Source organism: Anopheles aquasalis, chromosome 2, assembly GCF_943734665.1.
Source record: "Anopheles aquasalis chromosome 2, idAnoAquaMG_Q_19, whole genome shotgun sequence".
NCBI lineage: Eukaryota > Metazoa > Arthropoda > Insecta > Diptera > Culicidae > Anopheles > Anopheles aquasalis.
This window is the reverse complement of record NC_064877.1, coordinates 45525001-45532500: the sequence shown is the minus strand read 5'-3', so window position 1 is coordinate 45532500 and position 7500 is coordinate 45525001. Positions and strand designations below refer to the sequence as shown.

The window sequence follows — 7500 nt, the reverse complement described above, 5'->3', positions numbered from 1 at the left end:
TCGGCATACGATCCCCGGTAAAGCCGGGTAGCCACCACTCTCTCTCCTGTGAAAAGGGATTCTGTAGCCTGCGGGCACGCCAGGTCTTAGAGTGTGGCGTGGCTACGTCCCTCGAGGGCAACGAAAAGGGCTTTAAGTTTCCGATTTGATGGAAGGCGAATGATGTAAGAGACCTTGCCTTGTAACCGCGCGTGTGGACCGCGCTGAAGACCGTGGCCAAAACCTCGCTGTGTCCCTTTGTGGTCTCGCCGAATTGGCCCGACAAATTTGTAACGAAATGAAACGGCTTAATACGGCCAGCAGCTGCAGAAGAAGGCGCAAGCATTAATGTTGATGGCCACCTCGACGCGTCGGTCATTTTGGAAATTACAATTTTTAACACATGCCCGCCCACACCCGCTAATGATGCATGCCTTTGAGTCACCAGATACTCCCGGGTTTGGCATCAAAAGATTCTTCGGAAGTCATTGGATCATTTCTACCACGTTGGATCGTAACTTAAACACCAGCCTGCTGCGATTTCCTTCAGCAAAATTTGTTCAAGACCATTCCCAGTGCGTGCGCCCGATTTTTATGACTTATTACGAACTGACCATTTTGAACGGTTTTTTGGAGGAAAAATATTAGGGAACCCATCTTTCCTGGCAACTTTTTTAAGGGAAAAAAACCAATTTCATAAATTTATGTAATGGTGCCACTTCTCATTAGCGCACTAATGAACAATTAAGATGACGCGCTGTGCCCAGCTTTTCGCGCTTAGCCAGCACATTTCAACATTCCACTTGCAGTTCAGTTGTGGGCCGGTGAAACGAAAAAGGAACTGAAAAGTGTTTCGTTCGTTTCTAGACTTTGTCTGCTTCGGAACAATTTGGTGCCCAATTTTCCAGCCATAAAAGCCGCACTCGTGGCTATTGGCCACGGTTGTCTTGCGAGTCTTCATCAAGCAAATCAGAGATGCAAAACCGGGGAGAGAGAGGGGCGCAATACTCGAGGTAAATTGCCAGCCAGCCAGCCGCGGCTGCGAATCGGAAGTTGAATTTCCTTGGCGATCACAGGCTAATCGTCGATCGATCCCCGGTATCGCATTTGCCACTGATAACCATTAATGATTCGCTCGAGTGAAGGGGGGAACGAATCTCGGAACCATGGCCGAGCCCCGTTTGGTCTTGGAATCGATCCAGCTTGCCGCTTGTACAACGAAGGGGAATGGAAATGGAAATTTTGGGAAACAAACGGCCCCGTAATTTGTTCCAATTCTTAGTTCTTGCCATTCCCTTTCCCTCAGAAGCGCACAGTGTGCCATTAGTGGCGCGCACGGAGAGCGTGCTCAGCGCAGCTCTTCCTCTCTTAATCGCCAGCTTTGGCCTCGTCCGGACCGGGCAAGGCAGGCAGCAAAAAAAACCCTTCAACCGGGAGAAGCACAAAAAAAAACGACCAAATTAACTGTTTCGTTGGCCGCGGGCATCACGGAACACCGGTGCACGTGTGTTCGTGTTCCTCGGGGCTAATAGGCAGGCACGGTCTCTCTCTTTCTCTCGCTGCAGAAGGTGAATCTAATTGTGCTTTTAATTAAGCGTTACAGCATGCAATTTCCTACCCCAGGGTCCCTCCCGGAATGGCCAATTCGAACGAATGTGGTGCTGTCATGTGGGATGATGAAGCAGACTCTCGTGGTGCTGCAACCTCGGAGTTTACTACAAGTCCCACATCACCAGCAGCACCCCTTGGCCGGAGTATTGAATGGCAGGGAATGTGATTAAGGAGTCCCGCGGTGTCGCGTTGATGGGCACTAAAAGGACGCAAGGCGCACGGGGCGCTGGTCTGTCAAAACGGATCAGCGTCCTCACGGTGGAGTGCGCGGAGGGGAACGCGACCACGCGGTTGTCGTCTGCGGTTGTCGCTCATCATTCAGACGACGGTCCAACGGATTTCGCGCGCTGACTGACAGGCCCACTGGCGGTCGGTTGTCGGCTCGTCGTCGCATCGCATCTCATTTGTCTGTCATCTACCTCTCTCTCTCTCTCGGATGGAGAGGTGCAAACGACAGGCCGGGACCCGGATCGCAGAGTTTGACCGAGATCGAACGAGGAACGTTACGTGTTTTTGCTGTGGGAACGACAGCAGCTCAAGCGAGCTGATGCTTCCGAAGCTGGTTGACCGACTGAGTGGACTGGATTTGGAACTGCAACAAAGTGTCATTTGATGAGCGTGGGGGGGACCTTCATGTAACGGATTTGTAAAGAAAGATCCGAAGGTCCATCCTTGGCTTCTTTGGTCACTTTTCCGACATGGAAGCAAAACAAAAGACGGAACCAAACGAACGGAACGCAATCTGGTTGCCTGCAACCAGTTCCCGGTGCAGCAGTTGCCTAACCAAGAAGAAGATAGAACGAAAGAGAGAGAGAGAGAGAGAGATACGGGGGCCAGTGGTGTAAGTATAATAAATTACTTGCACATTTGAGCTTCCTCTTGCTTGCTTGCTTGCTTGCTTGCGGCTCTGTCTAACTTTCTTACTCTTACTGTGCACCTCCTCCTGTCCACTCTTGTCTTGACCATGACCCTGGGGCCATGGTCCGGCTCGCTGGTTGCTGCCTCAATCAACCACCATTCCCGTGTATGCGCCGCGGGAGCTGCCGCCTTTTTGGAGAAAGGGACGTCCGACGGACCGACCGACCGACCGTACCCCGAGGCTCAAGAGCAAGAATGGTCAGCGTGGCCACAAAAGATGAAGTTCCGGCGGCGGAATCGAGGGTAGTGACGGTGGCGACGCAATAGGAACCATAAATTTAACCTTCCGTGCTCATTTATCAGAGCCCACGGATCAGTAGATTCCATAAATGAAGCAATAAATTTGCAACACATCGCAGCAACCTCCGTTGCACACATACATACGTGTGTGGTAGAAGAACATGTGCGTTTGCTAGCTGGCTGGCTCGATGGTCGACACTGGCCGGTTGGCGGAAGGCGGAACACAAAACTGTAAACTAACAAAACTTCGGAACATCAATGTTGTTGATCTCGATGGCGGTCGTTGTTGGCCATCAGGGGAGAGAGACAGGAGAGAGAGAGGAAGGGGGCGAATGATGCACCAGAGAACAACGGCCACGACTCATTTGATTGTTTTCTTATCTATCACCGGGCGAACGAACGAAACTACCTCCCGGGCCACGATGATAGAGTCTGGCGTCCATTGTGAGCCATCTCACGACGCCGGTGGTGGCCATCGCCATTTGCCATCATCATCATCATCATCGTGGTCGTGGTCGTCATCATCGGTGGTGCGGGTAATGTAAGCTATTTGTTCACTTTAAAGTAGTATTCCTGTCGCACAGCAGCACACTCACTCCTTCATTTCAGTCACGTCCGGCCTAGCTGTGGCCGCAGTCTCTTGAAGTTTGTCTACAATGGACACACACAGTGGGCCTGTTCCAGGGGACGCCGTACGCTCTCTCGGGACACTGCGGATGGGCGGAACTACGCCTTTGATCTTGTCCGGTCGCTCTTGTGGATCTTCCTCTGCGATGCGATGCCACGAGAACCTTCAAATGGTTGGCCTCCGGGGGTAGAACCTTTCATGGTCTGCCCTGTAGAAAGCAGACAAGCAAGAGGCAAGCAAGCAGCTCCGAAATGGAGGTTCCATGCTTTTCCCAAAGGTTGGTATTTGCATAACTCCGAGTGCCGTCGTCGTCGTCATCGTCGTCGACGTGTTGCGATAGAAATTAACGAGTCTGCGAGAGATTTCGCAGGATGCTGGGCCCTCGCCCCTGGGCCGCCAAAATGAGAAACCACCTTTGTTGGCCACCTGCACGGCCCTGGTGTGCCCTACACCAGGTTGTGATGGACGGATGGACGGAAAAGGTCGAGTGTCGATGTTTAGCCAGAGCTGTTTAATGTAGCATGCTTCAGCGTGGGATGGTAATTGGCACCGATAATCTGCCTCTGTGCTTAGGTGCGTTTGTTCTCGACTAGTTAAGCGGCCCCGGTACCAGGACTAAGCACGAAAGCACTATGATCTTCATGGCCATTCTAACATTATCCATGTTAACGAATTTCCTACTTCTTTCTGATGAAATCCCAAAATCAGTAACTTTAAAAATGGCTCGCAATGAAAACCTAGTTTTGAGGGATGGTAACCAAAGAGTTGGCTGTCGGTAGCTACACTTTTTTGCTATCTTTCAAACTGTACGTAGTCTCCTTGGCATTAAAATTGCTCGTTTTATGGAGTAAACCAAAAAGACACCAAATATTCGACATTCTGGCGGGAAAATCTTGCAAAACTTACGGACTGCCGCGTCCAGAGAACGTTTGATGGCGGAAATTATGAAAAAGGTGCTAAAACAACTTCATTGATCGTCATTGATCGCTAAAATGCATCGATTTGAAAGCAAATAGTCTAATGTGCTTTCTCAGCAAGTTTCGTGTCTGCTGCCGCTGGAAGTTCTTCGATCGGATCTGAATCGGTGAACCTCGTCCATTCCTTTCCGATTTGTCATAAAGTATCGTGGCAGCCATTGCGGTAATTAATGACACACAGGGCCTGTTTCTGATTTGCTGTAATTGAAAAATGGTGGCAGCCCTGGCCCTGGGCTACCTGTTAATTGATAGCACACACAAAGCAACTGATAATGCGCCAATTATCGTTCAATTCGTGCGGGCCGTTTGCAGTTAGGACAAAGAACCAATCACATAACGAGGATCGCCATTGCATAAAAGAGAAATCAAAACAGGTAAATCGTTCGGCCAACCAAGATCTCTATACGGCACACCACGGCTACTGGCCATTGTTCACTATCTGTCCAATCCTATGTCTCTTGTACCTACCAACCTTGAACAACATACGAGAGATTTTATTCCGGGAACCGTCATTATCATCGATCGATCGTTTTTATCATCGTTAACATCATCATCATCATCATAAACATATGCCGTTCTTAGATGTGTAGAAAAAAAGACCATCTGAAAACTGATCGATTTAATCATCATCATCGCGTACTTGCTGACTCTCATGCTTAGTGAGCAGCAGCCGAAAAGCAAATGACAGTTCATTTCAGATGCCACTATTCGGTACTAGCGATGGTCTCCTCCTAGCGCTCGGCTTCGCGTCGTCAAATACTGCCAATAAATTAGGTTTACGATTGCATCTTGACTGGCCAACCACCGGGGGGACGGTTTCGGCATCATAAATCACTGAGCGATCGGCGGTGATCCAGTTTTCCTTCGATGCAGCTCTCCAACGTCCCAATCATTGACCTTTACCTAATGCCTCGTGCCGCTTTGGTTGACCGAGCGTGCATGCGCGCACCTCGTGCACCACTTTCGACGGACCGGGTGGACGGCGTAACATCAAACGACGAGTACCCACCGGTTACGCCTGTTGCGTTCATCTTGGCCCCGTTCGGCCAAGAAGTGACCAACCATTGGCAACCATTCAAAAATTAGTCACTCGTTCGCTCGCTCGCGGAGGTTTGGATGTCATTTTCATGGCCAACTACCGTATGCACCATCGGCGTCAGCGTAGTGGTGTCTTGGTCGCTAATGGTGATCGCGAAACGGAAACGAAGGCATCCCTTTGCCAAAAAGGCACGGCCCTGTGGCGTAACCACAACCGCAGCACCAGGCCAGTCAGTTTAGTGTGTTTTAGGACGCGGATCGCCGTTTTCATAATAATCTGTGCGCTCACATCACATCATCACCGTCAAAAACATCTGGTTCTCATCCTCGTGTGACCTCGTCCGTTGACGGTTTGCTTCCGGTGCTTCCGGTTTGTCGCGCGTCGTGATTCGCGTAATCGACTGCATCCGACGGGCCGTGCAGTGCGTGCAGTCTGTTTGTTGTTGGTGTTTTATTTTGTGAAGTATACTGTCGTTGCAGCATCAGCACCAGAAACGTCTCCCCGGGAGTGTGAGGTAAGTGATCTCGTTCTCACGTTCTTCTCACTCGCTCGCTCGCTAATCGGATCATGGTGGATGCAGACGCGCTCGAAATGACACAATTTGCAGAGCACTGGTTGGTGTGTGTTGGTGCTCTTGTATGTTGATGAATTGTGTCCCGTGTCGTGGCCACAGCATGCAAGCACGATGCGAATGCGAATGCAGTTGATGTGTCGTGCGCATGAAGTTCTCATAAATCAGCATTAACAAAGGAGTACCGCAAGCGAGGCTGCCATGCGTTGCAAGCGGTGCCAGTCCAGGGGAGCGGTCTTTTCCTTCAGTCTTTGCCTTCATACCTGGGACCATAGAGCAATTGGCAGAGTTCAATTCCGGGGTAACAACCACCATCCATCCATCCATTACCATTTGAATTCGTTTCGAATGGGTTATAAATATCAAATGAATTTATGAAAAAGTTTTATTACTTAACAACTGGCCCGGCCTCAACTCACCGGTCCCGCACTCACGAATGAGCCCCGTGTGGTGCGAGGATAAATATACGCTCGATCGCTGGGGTGGTGGGTGCAGGGCCTGGCATCTGACGTTCGCCACGAGGGGGTTCGCCACAAGGGGGCCCCTCGTTACACGCGCTACTAGTGCCCGAAGGGGCAATTGAAACGAACGGGAGCACTTGTCTCGGATCCAGCAGCCTCGGTGCTAGGAGGTGCCCCCTAGCACTTGGCCACCAGGTTTATTATTGTTATTAGGTTTCGTTAAAAATTTATAACACACGGCCACTCGTTAGCGTGCGCTAGTAGTCGCCGGTTGCCGCTGAGGTCGGTGGCGCGCAGTTGGTGCAACCGATGAAGGATGAAGGCTGCTGACGTTGATGCTCTGGATAGGTTCTGGAGTGTAAAGATGAGCGCATACCCAGCGACTAGTGTGAGCTGACAGTTGCAGAGAGGGCATGCCACTTGGCACCTCACCGGCAGTCCAACGAAAGTCCACATGGCGTACCACGGACTAGACAAGATTCTTTCGAAATGTGCGCGCTCGCTAAACCTCTTCGTGTTTCCACCGCACCGTGGCCACTCGGACACACTCTTGGTGGGTTTCTTCAATTTCGGGATTTGTTCGACTCCGTGCGTGGCTGTGTGTTTGCAGAAGTGGTTGGCGGTGGCCTCGAGGCGCTTATTTTCACAGCTTGAACCTGGAATGGGGTGTAATGAGGGGGAAGAGAGCCAGAAGCACTCAAAGTGGTCGCCAAGACGCGCCGAGAAGACGCCGAGAAGCCAATCCCCCGGACTTTTGGTGAGCTTCACAGGGGCCTGGCCCGATGGCTTTCATCTTCCTCCGTTCCCTTAGCAACCGAGTGATCCACGGTTCGTGGAAAATCGTTTCACGCTGGTTCGTGAAATTTGATGGGATTTTATTATTTTTCCTCCCTTTTGGCATGGGCGTAATGTGGCCTCTGTGGCCAGGGAGGGCTTGTTTTTCACACTTATGTGCCACTCTCTGAGGACTGCAACTTGGTTGGTTACTGTGATGGGTCTGGGAACTGCAAGTCGCTGCCAGTCACTCCGGGCAACCTTGCTGCGTAGGCCTACTCCGACGAAGACAAACAACGAAT

The 7500-nt window shown here is 50.9% G+C and overlaps 1 protein-coding gene across 2 annotated transcripts in view; it reads left to right on the top strand.

Annotated features, from left to right (window-relative positions):
• Positions 1–5533: 5533 nt before the first annotated feature.
• Positions 5534–7500, top strand: part of LOC126570989 (mpv17-like protein) — a 142874-nt gene continuing 140907 nt past the window's right edge. For both annotated transcript variants that reach the window (XM_050229171.1, XM_050229170.1), the window contains exon 1: positions 5534–5906. The gene's annotated coding sequence lies outside the window, so the exon portion shown is untranslated. The remainder of the gene's footprint in view (positions 5907–7500) is intronic.